The sequence below is a fragment of the Phoca vitulina genome, unplaced genomic scaffold (assembly GCF_004348235.1).
Source record: "Phoca vitulina isolate PV1807 unplaced genomic scaffold, GSC_HSeal_1.0 scaffold71, whole genome shotgun sequence".
In the NCBI taxonomy this organism is placed as follows: domain Eukaryota; kingdom Metazoa; phylum Chordata; class Mammalia; order Carnivora; family Phocidae; genus Phoca; species Phoca vitulina.
The window spans coordinates 4346943-4363509 of NW_022589774.1; the positions used below are offsets into that span (position 1 = coordinate 4346943).

At 41.0% G+C, this 16567-nt stretch overlaps 1 protein-coding gene across 6 annotated transcripts in view; it reads right to left on the reverse strand.

Annotated features, from left to right (window-relative positions):
- SPATA45 (spermatogenesis associated 45) overlaps positions 1-16556 on the reverse strand; it is a 44036-nt gene extending 27480 nt beyond the window's left edge. For 2 of the 6 annotated variants that reach the window (XM_032393044.1, XM_032393046.1), the window contains exon 1: positions 15912-16426. The gene's annotated coding sequence lies outside the window, so the exon portion shown is untranslated. Of the gene's footprint in view, positions 1-15911; positions 16427-16471 lie in introns of those variants that run through there. The other 4 variants (XM_032393045.1, XM_032393051.1, XM_032393050.1 and 1 more) reach the window with 4 other exon arrangements.
- Positions 16557-16567: the final 11 nt, after the last annotated feature.

Below are 16567 nucleotides of genomic sequence, written 5' to 3' on the forward strand. Positions count from 1 at the left end.
CAAAAAAAGAGACAAACCACAGACTCTTTTTTTATGATTTTATTTATTTATTACTATTATTTCTTAAAGATTTTATTTATTATTTGACAGAGAGAGACAGCGAGAGAGGGAACACAAGCAGGGGGAGTGGGAGAGGGAGAAGCAGGCTTCCCGCCAAACAGGGAGCCCAATGCGGGGCTCGATCCCAGAACCCTGGGATCATGACCTGAGCCTAAAGCAGGTGCTTAACGACTGAGCCACCCAGGCGCCCCAAAACCACAGACTCTTAAATACAGAAAACTGATGGTTACCAGAGGGGAGGTGGGTGGGATGGGTGAAATAGGTGAAGGGGATTAAGAATACACTTATTGTGGGGGCGCCTGGGTGGCTCAGTTGGTTAAGCGACTGCCTTCGGCTCAGGTCATGATCCTGGAGTCCCTGGATCGAGTCCCGCATCGGGCTCCCTGCTCGGCAGGGAGTCTGCTTCTCCCTCTGACCGTCCCCCCTCTCATGTGTTCTCTCTCATTCTCTCTCTCTCAAATGAATGGATAAAATCTTTAAAAAAAAAAAAAAAAGAATACACTTATTGTGATGAGCACTGAGTAATGTATAGAATTGTCAACTCACTATATTGTACACCTGAAACTAATGTAACACTGTATGTTAATTACACTTCAATTAAAAAAGAGGAAAAAAGTGTGATGCAGATGCTGAAAAAAATATATAGACATGTCTTTAGAGTTATTGGCATAAAGTATGATACTTTTCCACTTTGGTTTACTAAAAGTCAAACAAGTTCATGTTATCTTTGTTACCAAATGTGTCAGCAAAAAGTAAATAACTTAAGATGATGGCTAACTGCTTTAATGTCTCATGAAATTTTCATAAGCAATCTAAGTATGATTATTAATAAATGAATTAAATAGATGTAAATATCCATAAAACTGGGTAAATTTCCTTAACCAATGAAAAAACTGAATTCAAGCAGAACAAGAATTATATGGGACTAAATGAACTGATGAGGACGATTATAATTTTTATGACTTTTTATTTAAAATATAGTTGGTTCTTTAATGTTCTCTTTTCCAGATAGAAGGAAGCCTTTCCTCTTAAGCTAACTATGACTTAACAGCAATTTGGTAAAATGCACCTTTGTAAGCAGAATTGAAATATCTTTTTCTCCCTACCTGATCTCTCCAGAATTCAGAAACTCTCAGTGAATAGTCTTATATTCTATGGCAATATAGTTATTTGCCCAAGTTCAATAAGAATCTGTTCTCCTTGTAACAGGACACAATTGGAAGCTGGTTATATTACTGAGGCTTTGCCTGGACTGTCATATTTAAAAGAGGCATGCATAGACTCAGGTGTGACCAGATAGCTTTAAGGGACTAAGGTTGACTTTATGGAGTCAATTAAACCCCTTGGAAATATCAGCTTGGTACCTTGCTCACAGGGTTCCTAGCAGCCCTATCAGATGAGTAAGGAGGTCACTTCTTGGCAGGTGCAAGTACCTCAGGATATTTGGGAGACCCCAAGAAGAGAGGAATTAACCCAAATCTATAGGTATTACAAGACTGATGGCAAGTATTTGGTTTGACCTCTTCACCTTGAAAAGTTGTTAGGAGTTCAACCTGGAGATTCCTTATGAAAAGTTCCAGCAAGCAAATTTAAAGGAGCCTAAATGATCAGTTGCTATTCTTGCTAGTCTTTATGTAAATAATCAGGCCAAGTTTATTCAAAGTAGACTTATTTTGCAAACAGATTAGTCTTAATTTGGCTATCTTTGGTAGAAATGACAGTATTTATAAAGAGAAAAATTATGTTTCAATAACACACCTTTGTGGATATTAGAAGCTAATACTATTCATCACAAACTGGACTGGATCCAAAAGTCTTCTAGCTACAAATCTCCAAACTCGTATTTCCAATTTTTCTCCTACTATCCTGTCTTAGAATCATTAAGAGCTAAAACTGTGCTTTTCCTAAAGCCATGCAAACTAAATTTGGACAACTTGATACATGAACTTCAGGGGAATTACCACAATAGCTCATGTATGGACCATCATTGTTGCCTGTTGCTGTGGGGGCCACTCAGAAAAATTACCAGAAACATTCAAGCTGCAAACTAGGAAAGTCTATCAGATGACCCCTGGCTGCCTTCACTCTATCTCGAAATGTGTAAGCCTGACATCTAGAAATCTTCTCAACTGGTTACCCTCAGAACTCAGAAACTGGTTTAAAATTTACTCCAATCATTAACCCATTAACTGTTGTTTTTCTTTGTTCCCACAGAAATGCCTCTTACTCAATACTTTATTGTTTGCATAGTACAGGCCTAACTTTGGGAGTCTATCTGCAAGATGACCTACTGAAAGGAATTTAACTGAACTGACCTATTGTCAGGACTACGAGTCTAGTTCGATGAGATGAAACAATCTACCAGTTCAACTTCTGGATGATGAAACTTCTTGGGGAAATTTCAAAGGCAGGACTGCAGGGGAGCGAAATCTGCCACCCCAAAACGTGTCTCTAGCTCAACAAGGAGGAATTTGTAATCATGGGTGAAAAATGTCACTTCTATGTCTAACTTCAATCTGTTAAAAGAAAGGATTAGTAATTTTCATCAGATAAATTAAATTTACCCACTATATGGGACTGACCTATTCCCAGGAGTACGAGACTTGTCTAATGGGGTGTGGGGTAATGGGCTTCAATTTGTTCTTTTCTGTTTGTTTATCCTTATTCTATTTGTTGTTTTCTCCCTTTATGGATCTCTTGCCACTCAGCTACTAACTCTCCACACTCACCAGCTCAGCTTTCAATATATGAAACTTCTAAGAAAGCCTCAGAGGAAGAAACTATTGAGGTTCAGGACAGGCCACCCAGGATGTGCTGCTTTGGCATGCGGATTATTTTGAAATCAAGGCCCAAAAGGCACAGGAAGAACCTTTGACCTTCCCCCTGTCAACCTTACAAATAAAATAGTCAGTTACTTTATTTGGGAATGGCAGAGGAATTGCAATTCAGGACAAGCAAACTATGGTGAACCACAGGCAAGTCCAAAGAGACAAAGGGAAGGTTAGTTTTTATTAGGTTTTAGAAGGAAATTGGGGAGGGTTGTTTTGAATAAAAGTTCATGGGAGAAGAACAAGAGTTTGGGGTTGTGGAGGGCTCTCATTGGCTGTACACAGTGACTAACGCGTTGTTGCTGGGGAACAGAGGGCTCTTTCTTATTTTTCTTAAAAGCAGGAGATAAATACCTAGGTAGAAAATGTCCTCCCTTATCAAGATAATTCTTATCTATCTTCTTTTCCCCTACTGGTTATGCAGGCTGCAAGGATGTGTGAGAGCTCCCCACCCTTCCCCCACCCCCAACAGTGCTTCGAGACTCCATTTGAAATGAGGTTTCCTTTACTCATTTTCACACCCCTAACTTTCTAAAAGAATTGAGATAGAGGACCTGCTCCACAGGCAACTACATTATAATATGGACCAGGTGTGGTAGGAAGGGAGGAACCAAGCCAAGATTGTTAAAATTCCTGTGTCCCAGTGTTTCTGTATGGCCCAGAAAACATCTGTTCACCAGACATTTGCTCTGTTTCATCTTCCTGTGAATTACTTCCTTTCTTTTGAGTTACTAAACCCCTACCCCTTCTCCTTGGTTCTGGATGGCATATACACCTCGTTTTGTCTGACTGTCTTTGGAATCTCTTATGTTTATGTGGATTCCCCATGTGCACATTAATTAACTTTGTTTTCTCCTGTTAATCTGTCTTACATTGTTTTAATATTTTCATATTTTTAACTAAGAGGGTAAGGGGGAAATTTTCCCCTCCCCGATAGCTACTCACTTCAAACCTCACCAAGGCCTTACTTCATTCCTCCTCTAAGGTTATAAGATACAACACCAGGCGTGCACAATCATGGCCAAATATGTAAAATTGAATTTAAAGTGTGTTTAGGAGGGAGAGGGAAGATGGTGAAATAATAAGGGACCTGTGCTTCATCTGGTCCCTTGAATTCAGCTAGTTATCTATCAAATCATTCTGAACACCTGTGAACTCAACCAGAGATCTAAGAAAAGAATTGCTGCAATTCTACAAATAGGAAAGAGACCACTTTTTGCAAGGTAAGAGGGGCGGAGACGTGAATCTGAGGGGAAGGTAAACGACGGAGGGGATGGAGCCTCCAGAAGCCGGCTACCAGAAAGTGATATAGCCCTGGAGTGCAAAATCGCAACTTTTAGAGGTCTGCTTCTGTGAGGGACATCCCTGCCTGAAAGGTGCTTAGGTGGCAAAGTGGGGCAGAATCCTAGGTGGGACAGTGTGGTCTCAGGATCCCCGGGGTCACAGGAAGACCGGGGGTGCCTGAGTGTGGCAGAGTTCCCAAGCATTAGAGCGGGGAAACTGGCTACAATTAGTGAGCCCCTGAGTGGCCTCTCACCTAGGTGTGGCCATAAACTGGGAGCGCGGCATGATTGTGCAACCGCTCTCCAAGCAGAGGCCCAGCAAGTGACAACCCCTGGGAGACCCTGCTCCTTCCCCCAGGGGAGCGGCCGCGCAGGTGCGTGCAGAATGCAGCAACCGCTTCCCGAGTAGGGGCCTAGGCAGCCGTAGGGCCCCGGTGAGACCCCGCTCCCCTCCCTGGGAGGATTGATGCAGGTGTGCATCGCAGGACTCTGCGGAGTTTGGCGCACGTGAAAGGGACTGACTGCCTTTCCCTGAGGGTGCACTGAAGAGTGGGAGCCACGACTGTCTAGCTCCGGGGCTGGAGATCAGGTGCTACCATTTTTACTTTTTTCTTTTTTTTCATCCTCTAAAGCGGCAGGAAAAGCCTTCAGGCAACAAAAGCCACATAGAGCAGCGAGAAGCAGCTTACACTGAGCCCAGCCCCCTGGGAAGGGGTGCTGCAACTCTGCCCAGGCAAAGACACCTGAGAATCAGTGCAACAGGCCTCTCCCCCAGAAGATCAGCAGGAACATCAGGCAAATACCAAGTTTACGGATCATTCAGAACTGAAAAACTCCTGTGCTGAGGAAAATAGTATATAGAAATCGAGGGTTTTTTTCTCATGAGTCTTTAGTCTTTCAGTTTAAATTTTTCTTTTTCTTTTTCCCTTTTTTTTCCTTTTCAACTAGTTTCTTATTTTATCAACTCTTTGTTTTTAAGTCTTTTTTTTAATTTTCATTTTTACATTTACATTTTATAGATATATTCTTCATTTTTGGCTTCCTTTCGCTGCTTTTATATATATATATAAATATATATATAAATATATTCTTTCTTTATAATTTTGGGATTTAGTATCTTCTAACAAACAGACCAAAATACACCCAGGACCAAGTGGATCACCCTGTTTTGTCCACCTGTGAGGTTATATTCTCTCTTTTTTACCTTCTTTTTTTTTTTTCTTTTCTTTTCTTTTCTTTTCTTTTTTGGTTTCTGACCTCTTCAGATTTGTCTAGGGTGTATTTCGCTGGGGTCGTGATTGATATTTTTGACTATATTCTCTTCGTCATCTATTCTTGTCTGGACAAAATGACTAGAAGAAGTTCACAGCAAAAGAAAGAACCTGAGGTAATACTCTCTGCCATAGAGCTAATCGATATGGATATAAGTAAAATGTCAGAAATTGAATTCAGAATAACGATTATATAGTTACTAGCTGGGCTTGAAAAAAGCATAGAAGACACTAGAGAATCTCTTAGTGAAGAAATAAAATCTAATCATGCCGAAGTTAAAATTCCTTTAACTGAGATGCAGTCTAAAATGGATGCTCTAACAGCTAGGGTAAATGAGGCAGAAGAGGGAGTCACTGACATAGAAGACAAAATGATAGAAGGGAAGGAAGCTGAGGAAAAGAGAGGAAAACAACTAATGGACCATGAGGGGAGGCTTCAGGAAATCAGCAATACCATAAAATGAAAAAATATTAGAATTATTGGGTCCCAGAGGAAGAAGAAAGAGAGAGAGGGAGACAAGGTATATTTGAGCAAATCATAGCTGAGAATTTCCCTAATCTGGGGAAGGAAACAGGCATTCAAGTCCAGGAGACACAGAGAATCCCCCTCAAAAATCAATAAAAATAGATCAACACCCTGACATATAATAGTGAAGCTTGCCAATTTCAGAGATAAAGAGAAAATCCTGAAAGCAGCTCAAGACAAGAGCTCCCTAACCTACAAGGGTGGGAACATTAGACTGGCAGCAGACTTATCCATAGAGACCTGGCAGGCCAGAAAGGGCTGGCATGATATATATATTCAGGGCACTAAATGAGAAAAACATGCAGCCAAGAATACTTTACCTAGCAAAGCTGTCATTCAGAATGGAAGAAGAAATAAAGGGCTTCCAGGACAAACAGAAACTAAAAGAATTTGTAATCACTAAACCAGCCCTGCAAGAAATATTAAAGGGGATCCTGTAAGCAAAGAGAGCCCAAAAGTAACATAGACCACAAAGGAACAGAGACAATATACAGAAACAGTGACTTTACAGATAATACAATGGCAATAAATTAATATCTTTTGATAGTTACACTGAAGTAAATGGGTTAAATGCTCTAATCAAAAGACACAGGGTATCAGACTGGATAAAAAAGCAAGACCCTTTGGGGCACCTGGGTGGCTCAGTCGTTAAGCGTCTGCCTTCTGCTCAGGAAGTGGTCCCAGGGTCCTGGGATTGAGCCCTGCATCGGGCTCCCTGCTCAGCGGGAAGCCTGCTTCTCCCTCTCCCACTCCCCCTGCTTGTGTTCCATCTCTCGCTGTGTCTCTCTGTCAAATAAATAAATAAAAATCTTAAAAAAAAAAAAAAAGCAAGACGCATCAATATGCTGTCTATAAGAGACTCATTTTAGACCCAAAGACACCTCCAGATTGAAAGTGAGAGGGGTGGAGGACCATTTACCATGCTAATGGACATCCAAAAAAAAGCTGGGGTAGCAACCCTTATATCAGACAAATTAGATTTTAAACCAAAGACTGTAGTAAGGGATGAAGAGGGACACTATATCCTACTTACAGGGTCTATCCAACAGGAAGATCTAACAATTATAAATATTTATATTTATATAACTTGGGAGCAGCCAATTATATAAACCAATTAATAATAAAATTAAAGAAACACATTGGGGGCACCTGGGTGGCTCAGTCGGTTGGGCGTCTGCCTTCGGCTCGGGTCATGATCCCGGGGTCCTGGGATCAAGCCCCGCATCAGGCTCCTTGCTTGGCGGGGAGCCTGCTTCTCCCTCTCCCTCTGCCTGCAGCTCCCCCTGCTTGTGCTCTCTCTCTCTCTGTGTCAAATAAATAAATACAACCTTAAAAAAAAAAAACACACATTGATAATAATACAATAATAGTAGCAGACTTTAACACCCCACTCACAGCAATGGACAGATCATCTAAGCAGGAGATCAACAAGGAAACAAGGACTTTGAATGACACACTGGACCAGATGGACTTCACAGATACATACAGAGGATTCCATACTAAAGCAACAGAATACACATTCTTCTCAAGTGCACATGGAACATTCTCCAGAATAAATCGCATACTGGGTCACAAATCAGGTCTCATCTGGTACCAAAACATCGGGATTATTCCCTACGTATTTTCAGACCACAATGCTTTGAAACTTGAACTCAATCACAAGAGGAAATTTGGAAGGAACTCAAATACTTGGAGGTTAAAGAGCATCCTACTAAAGAATGAATGGGTCAACCAGGAAATTAAAGAAGAACTTAAAAAATTAATGGAAACAAATGAAAATGAAAACACAACTGTTCAAAACCTTTGGGATGCAGCAAAGGCGTTCCTAAGAGGGAAGTACATAGCAATACAAGCCTTTCTCAAAAAATTAGAAAAGTCTTAAATACACAAGCTAACCTACACCTAAAGGAGCTGGAGAAAGAATAGCAAATAAAACCTAAACCTGGAAGAAGAAAAGAAATAATAAAGATTAGAGCAGAAATCAATGAAATAGAAACCAAAAGAAGAGTAGAACAGATCAAGCTCTTTGAAAGACTAAGATTGATAAATTCCTAGCCAGACTTATCAAAAAGAAAGGAGAAAGGGCCCAAATTAATAAAATCATGAACGAAAGAGGAGAGATCACGACTAACACCAAGGAAATACAAACGATTTTAAGAACATTTTATAAGCAGCTATATGCCAACAAATCAGGCAATCTGGAAGAAACAGATGCATTTCTAGAAACTTATAAACTACCAAAACTGAAACAGGAAGAAATAAAAAACCTGAACAGACCCATAACCAGCAAGGAAATTGAAGCAGTAATCAAACATCTCCCAACAAACAAGAGTCCAGGGCCAGGTGGCTTCCTGGGGGGTTTCTACGAAACATTTAAAGAACTAATACCTATTCTTCTGAAACTGTTTCAAAAAAATAGAAATGGAAGGAAAACTTCCAAACTCGTTCTATGAGGCCAGTGTTACCTTGAACCCAAAACCAGAAAAAGACCCCAAAAGACCAAAAAGGAGAACTACAGGCCAATATCCCTGATGAACATGGATGCCAAAATTCTCACCAAGATACTAGCCAATAGGATCCAACAGTACATTAAAAGGATTATTCACCACGACCAAATGGGATTTATTCCTGGGCTGCAAGGTGGTTCAACATTCACAAATCAATCAATGTGACACATCACATTAATAAAGAAAGGACAAGAACCATATGATCCTCTCAATTGAGGCAGACAAAGCATTTAACAAAATACACCATCCTTTCTTGATTAAAACTCTCCACAGTGTAGGGATAGAGGGAACCTACCTCAATATCATAAAAGCCATCTATGAAAAGCCCACAGTGAATATCATTCTCAACAGGGAAAACCTGCAATTTTTTCCCCTAAGGTCAGGAACAGGATAGGGATGCCCATTCTCACCACTGTTGTTCAATATAGTGCTAGAAGTCCTAGCATCTGCAATCAGACAACAAAAAGAAATAAAAGGCATTCAAATTGGCAAAGAAGTCAAACTCTCTCTCTTAGCAGATTACATGATACTTTGTATGGAAAACCCAAAAGACTCCACCACAAAATCGCTAGAACTCAAACAGGAATTCAGAAACATGGCAGGATGTAAAATCAATGCACAAAAAGCAGTTGCATTTCCAGGGGATGGGATAATTGGGTGATGGGCATTAAGGAGGGCACGTGATATGATGAGCACTAGGTGTTATACACAACTGATGAATTACTGAATACTACATCTGAAACAAATGATATATGTTGGCTAATTGAATTTAAATTAAAAAAAAGAAATCAGTTGCATTTCTATACACTAACAATGAGACAGAAGAATCAAAAATTAAGGAGTTGATCCCATTTACAATTGCATCAAAAACCATAAGATACCTAGGAACAAATCTAACCAAAGAGGTAAAGGATCTGTACTCTAGAAACTATAGAACACTTATGAAAGAAATTGAGGAAAACACAAAGAAATGGGAAAACATTCCATGTTCATGGATTGGAAGAATAAATATTGTTAAAATATATATGCTACCCAGAGCAATATACACATTCAATGCAATCCCTATCAAAATACCATCGACATTTTTCACAGAGCTGAAACAAATAATCCTAAAATTTGTATGGAACCAGAAAGGACCCCGAATAGCCAGAGGAATGATGAAAAAGAAAACCAAAGCTGGTGGCATCACAGTGCCTGACTTCAAGCTCTATTACAAAGCTGTGATCATCAAGACAGCATGGTATTGGCACAAAAACAGACATGTAGATCAATGGAACAGAATAGAGAACCCAGAAATTGACCCTCAACTCTATGGTCAACTAATCTTCAACAAAGCAGGAAAGAATATCCAATGGAAAAAGGACAGTCTCTTCAACAAATGGTGTTTGGAAAATTGGACAGCCACATGTAGAAGAATGAAACTGGACCATTTTCTTACACCATACACAAAGATACACGCAAAATGGATGAAAGACCTAAATGTGAGACAGGAATCCATCAAAATCCTAGAGGAGAACACAGGCATCAACCTTTGTGACCTCGGCCACAGCAACTTCTTGCTAGACACATCTCCAAAGGCAAGGGAAACAAAGGGAAAAATGAACTATTAGGACTTCATTAAGATAAAAAGCTTTTGCACAGCAAAGGAAACAGTCAACAAAACTAAAAGGCAACCTATGGAATGGGAGAAGATATTTGCAATTGACATATCAGATAAAGGCCTAGTATCCAAGATCTGTAAAGAACTTATCAAACTCAACACACAAAAAACAAACAATCCAGTCAAGAAATGGGCAGAAGACATGAACAGACATTTCTGCAAAGAAGACATACAAATGGCCAACAGACACACTTGGCATCAGGGAAATCCAAATCAAAACCACAATGAGATACCACCTCACACCAGTCAGAATGGCTAAAATTCACAAGTCAGGAAACAACAAATGTTGGCAAGGATACAGAGAAAGGGGAACCCTCTTACGCTGTTGGTGGGAATGCCAGCAGGGCAGCCACTCTGGAAAACAGTATGGAGGTTCCTCAAGAAGTTAAAAATAGAGCTACCCTACAACCCAGCAATTGCACTAGTAGGTATTTACCCCAAAGATACAAATGTAGTGATCTTAAGGGGCCCCTGAATCCCAATGTTTATAGCAGCAATGTCCACAATAGCCAAACTGTGGAAAGAGCTGAGATGTCCATGGACAGATGAATGGATAACGTGGATGGAACTGGAGGGTAGTACGCTGAGCAAAAGAAGTCAGTCAGAGAAAGACAGTTATCATATGGTTTCACTCATATGTGGAATATAAGAAACAGCACAGAGGATCATAGGGGAAGGGAGGGAAAACTGAATGGGAAGAAATCAGAGAGGGAGAAAAACCATGACAGCCTCTTAACTATAGGAAACAAACTGAGGGTTGCTGGAGGGGAGGTGGGGGGGGGAATGGGTTAATTGGGTGATGGGTATTAAGGAGGGTACATGTGATGAGCACTGGGTGTTATACGCAACTGATGAATTATTGAACGCAACATCTGAAACTAATGATGTACTCTATGTTGGCTAATTGATTTTAAATAAAATAAATAAAGAGAATAAAGTGTGTTTATTTACATTTTGGGCCTGATTTGACTTCTGATATAAATTAAATTTTACAATTTTGCAATAATGGAGCTGGCCATTTTCCTATTAGTCACTGTCACCTAAAAGCATTTGTTGAGTTAGATGCCAGTGACTCTGTATGAAATGAATTGTTGTCCAGGAGCAAAAATTTTCCTGTACCCTTCAAGTTTCTTTTATCTGGTCTAAAAATTAAATGGACATGAGACAGATTAACAGGAAAAGAAAACAACCCCAAATTTTAATTATGTGCACATGGAGGGTAATGAAATTGAGACCTAAGGAAATTGAAACCTATGGAAATGACCACAACAAGCAGTTTTTATACATTTTAGTCAAAGGGACAATAAATTTGTGAGGAGTAGACAGGAAAAAGAAAACTTATGTTCAGAACCTTCAATTAGTACGAAATTCTAAACAGAATGCGGGCCGAGGTAGTAAATTAGTAAAAAGTAACAGAGTTTGTTTATATGGCCTTCTTGGCTCTAAATTCCCTATTTCTGGTGATAAGGATTCCCTATCTCTCTACCTCCTGGTACAGGGAGGGTACCTTTCACATAGATTTATTTCCCGTTTTCAGCAGGAGAGAGGAAGGTCAGAGTGTCCTTGCACTGGCTGTTTCTTCAGTAGCTTTAATTCAAAGTAATCAACATGCCACTGTAGCCCATTTTGGGGCGTCCTGTCCTGGGCCCCTACACTGCCATGTAAAAAGTTTTTTTAGGTACTGAGGGTGTTATAAAGTAAAATCCAGTCCCTGGCTTCAAGATGCTAAATTCTAGGTAAGGGCTAAAATATGCAAAGAAAAGCTAGGTAACCACCAGGAAATGTTCAGTGAGTAGCTCCAGGGGTGTTAATAGTCAGAAGAGGATGGTATCTCTAGGGGCTCCAATCATGGAGATAGACTAAGGAAGGGAGTGGGAGTTGAGCTGACCTGGACCATAAAGGATGGGTGGGATTTGGCTAAATTAAGGGAAGATGGAGAGCAGATCATGAGTCAGATTGCATGATAAATGTGAAGGTGGCGTACTAGAGGCACTGAGTGGACTAATGTGGTGTGATTTCTTCCTCCCGGTGCTAGTCCTCCTCTGTGGTTGGTATGGCCTCCGTCTGCACACTCAGCCACACCCAGCTCCTTTGGTAATTCTGACCAAAGGGGTGGTACGTTAGCAACCTCACACTCCCAAGCCTGGGGATCAGGAATTAGCCTTGCTAATTCATACCAGCTACAATGCTGATGTGTTTTTGTGATTTATAGTAAGAACAATATATTTGGCCTTCAGAACAAAGTTTCTTGCACAGAGCTTCTCAAACCTTGGGACTTTTCTGTGATGATTTCCTTGTAATACTAATGAAATGACTTGGAAAGTACCTAGGGATGGGGTTGATTGCCAGGGGAACAAACCAACTGATTAAAGGGTTAGAAATTTCAGTCTCCCACCCCATCCCTTCCATTTGGTTTCTTTGTAAGAACCCAAGAAGCAAGACAAAAATACACAGAAGGGAAAACCCTGGGATTCTTGTCTACAAGTGTTACACACACACACACACACACACAAACACACACACACACACAATGTCTCGATGGGGAAAATAAAGTACACATGGGAGGATTCTGATTTCCAGCTTCCTCTACTCCTCCATTCCCAACTTAATCCTTCCACAGAGTACAACAGCAGAGATTTGGCCACTCAGGTGGACAGGGCACAGTAATAGTGATGTAAACTGAAGTCAAGGCTGCTAAAATCTACGCCCCTCCCCCTAATACGTGGTGGATTTTACATCTAGTAGCATTGTTCTGGTTTGCATCTTATCCTCTTAGACTGCAGGAAACCTTTGCTCAGGAACAGCCACATCACACTTGATAGCATCTTGGACCTTGGTTCCTGGATGCTATTCAGATCTCATATTGCTGAACGGTTACTTATTCAAGTCTCTTTCAGACTTGGCATTCCACACCCATAATGTAGCTCAATCTCCTCTCCACTCCCAGCCAAGTGATGCTCCCAGTACTGTCCTCTCTGGCAGAGAGTAAGGTTTATGTTTTATACCTCTAAACATATGATATAAAGTATGATTCATACCTAAACTGGTTAATAAGTATCTATCATTGAAGCTTCAAGAGAGAGAAGGCAAGGTTAAGAGACTGGAATGATACTACAAAGAGATACTGCTGGTTTTTCCCTTTCTGTACTCCATTCTTTACTTATGGAACTTTGTCGAACTCAGCATATAAATTTTGTCTAATCCTTTCTTTGGAAATATCTTATTTTACTTTTCATATATCATAGAAATTTAGAGTCAGAAGACATCTTAAATCTCACATAGTTCAATTTTCTTTTCTTCTTTTTTTAAGATTTATTTATTTGAGGGGGAGGGGCAGAGGGAGAAGGAGAGAGAATGCTCAAGCAGACTCCCCACTGAGCATGGAGCCCAAAGCAGGGCTTGATCCCATAACCCCAAGATGACGACCTGAGCCAAAACCAAGAGTCAGATGCTCAACTAAATGTGCCACCCAGGTGCCCCACATAGTTCAATTTTCTATGGAATTCAGGCATCCTATCCACAACACACCTGGTCCAACACAGATAGCATCTGTTGCCTGGATATTGTCTGTTCAAATGCTGACCACCTCTGATAAGAAATCTACCTCTTGTTAGGCCAAGGGTAGTTAGTATACACCACTGTGTATACTAACATTCTCAGAGTACCTTCCAGAGAGGGTCTCTAAAATCATGAATTCAGTCGGAGAGAGCTTGGAGTAACTCCAGGACAATGCAAGCAAGCTTCAATAGGCAAGATGGGGTCAAATCTAAGATAACATGAGAACAAGATATAACTTTGAGGTCAGACATGAGTTGATAATAGCTTTGGGTAACATTTACTGAGTATATTACTGATTACTACAGATCAGAGGTCAGACACTATTTAAGCACTTTGTACTTATTAGCCATTTATTTCTCACAACAAATTCATGAAGAATATGGTCTTCATTTTCTAGTTGTAGAAACTGAGGCACAGAGTAACTGGTCCAAAGTCATCCAGCTGGAAAGTGAAAGAGCTAGGATTTGAATCCAGGCCAGTTGGATCCAGACCCTGGACCACTATATAAACTACCTTAAAAACTGTAACTAAGAATGTCTAAACCATGTGCCAGGCATCATTCACTCCCTTATTCCTCATAATAGCATGTACTATTATAAAACAGCCAAGTAACTTGCCCAAAGTTGGGCAGCTAGTGAGTACTAAAGTTGGGATTCAAATCCAGGTAGCCTATCTCTAGATATGCTTTTCTCCACTACTCTAAACCTCCTTGATGCTATGCTCCTTCACATAGATGGTGATCGTTTCAGATAGAGAGCTTTGCCATGGGCAGGAAAGGCAAATGACGAAGTGGGTGAGAGTAGAATAGGTACCAGCTGGTAAAAATGTGGAGGGAAATTAGATGCTGACTGTTATCCAGGATACCCAGAGGACTCTCAACCCCATCCTTCTTGCTAAGGACACAGAAAAGGCAAATTATCTCTAGACGGAAGAAGCCTACACAATCAGAAAGAATGGCCTCCTTGCAGAAGTACATTCAGGAAGCTGCCTCTGTGCAAAGAGGGAAGTTATCGTTCAGATCTAGCAGAAGACAATCGCCAACACACACCGGCTAATGGGGAAATGAGAGGCCTAATATAATCTGCCAGTTTCTGGTTTCAGGAAGCGGGTGGGAAGTTTGCAGATATCTGAATGATTACTGTGACTATCTGGAATGGAGGTATGACTGGCACAAGGAAAGAAAGGTCCATTTAAAATTCTACCCATTGGATTCCCTTTCTAAACAACTTTTCTGCAAGCTATGTAGAAAGTTTCATGGTACATGAAGGTATTTTAAAAATGCTTCTGAATGTTGAATAATAAGTTGTGCGGAATATTAAGCAATTCGATCAGTATCTTTTTCAGAAACCCATAAAACAAACTTCTTAACTAAGATTGAAGTCCTTTAGATTCCACATTAGATTGAAGTCCTTTAGATTCCACATTTAGTTGTTTGTTCATTCAGAGAACACAGCTTCATAATATGAAATATTATCTAATCAATGTTTAGAAAATCATTTGCAGGGGAAATTTGCATGTTTTTTAAAAAGAAATGGATTCATTTACAAAGCAAGTAATTATTTAAAATATTCAATAGTAATTCAATGCTTGTTAGCTGCAGTCATTTAAGAAATAGCAATAAATTTTCAGACTTGCCCTCATGGAGCTTACCTTCTAGTGGGGAGGGAGAAAATAACCAGAAAAAAAATAAGTAAAATATAGGACATTTTAGATAGTGGTAAGCACTAAGAAGAAAAATTAAGCAGGGAAGGGGACTAAGAAGGAGGGGGGGTGGGGGTTGGTGGCATGTGGCAATTTATATAGGGTGGCCAAGGAAGACATTAAAATGCACATATTCCTTAAAGTTTAGCATTACGTAGTATTTCCCCTGTACTGAGAGGCATCTGATATATATCTGAGGCATATATGGGATATACATCACCTCAATAATGATATTAAGAGGCATTAAAAAGAAGATGCAGAGGGTTTTAGGCTTCTAGATAGCAGCACTTTTTTAGATTAAACCCATAGTTAGATACCCCGGGTTTCAATTTCACTTTAATAATGAATATTTGGAATCTTTCGGTTTGTTTTGTTTCAAAATTAGTTTCCTAAGGATCAGCAGGCGGGACATTTTCTCTAGAAGACTCTCAGGGCTGCGTATACGTACTCTTGAGAGCAGAAACTTTCATTCCCTAGGGCACGACAGTGTCTGGAACATACATAACAAGTCTGGTACCTGGAATCCAGAGCCCCCTGAATGTGCGTGTCCAGTAAGTACTACCTACAGGAGGTGGTTCAAGTCCAAGCGAGAACGCTGAGTCACAGGGTCTGCTCAGGCACAGCCCGCCTCACCCGCCTCCGTCACCAGCGGGGTGGAGGATTCCAGCTTCACCACGGGCAGATTTCTGACGAATCTCTTCATTTGGACTGAAACGCCTTTTAGTATTTTTCCTCTGCCGAGGTGGCACGAATTTCTGCAATGTGGTCCTGTCTGCTCTAAAGGCGGGGTCCGATCTTGACAGCCAGCTGTGCTGGGGCGAGGCCAAATTCGTCCTCTGCCCGAGTGTGGACCTGGTCCTAGGGAGCCCTTCCGGGTGGAGAGGCCGAGGCCTACCTCTTGGTCTCCCCGGTTTCTCCCAACCCCTCGCTCCTAGTTCCGAGGGGCCGAGTTGCCCCGGCCGCCTCCCACCCTCCCGCTCACCCTCCCCTCCCCCTCGGCACCGCCTCCCGCCCTCTTCCCAGGTAGGTTACTCTCGGCGACCGCATCACTCCACGGGGGTGAACGCAGGGCCTTACCCTTCCAACCCGCCTTCCTCCTCTAGTCCCAGCAAATTTGCTCCGGCCTCGTCCCTGACAGAAGCGCCCCATTGGCTCTCCCGCCGATTGGTCGGG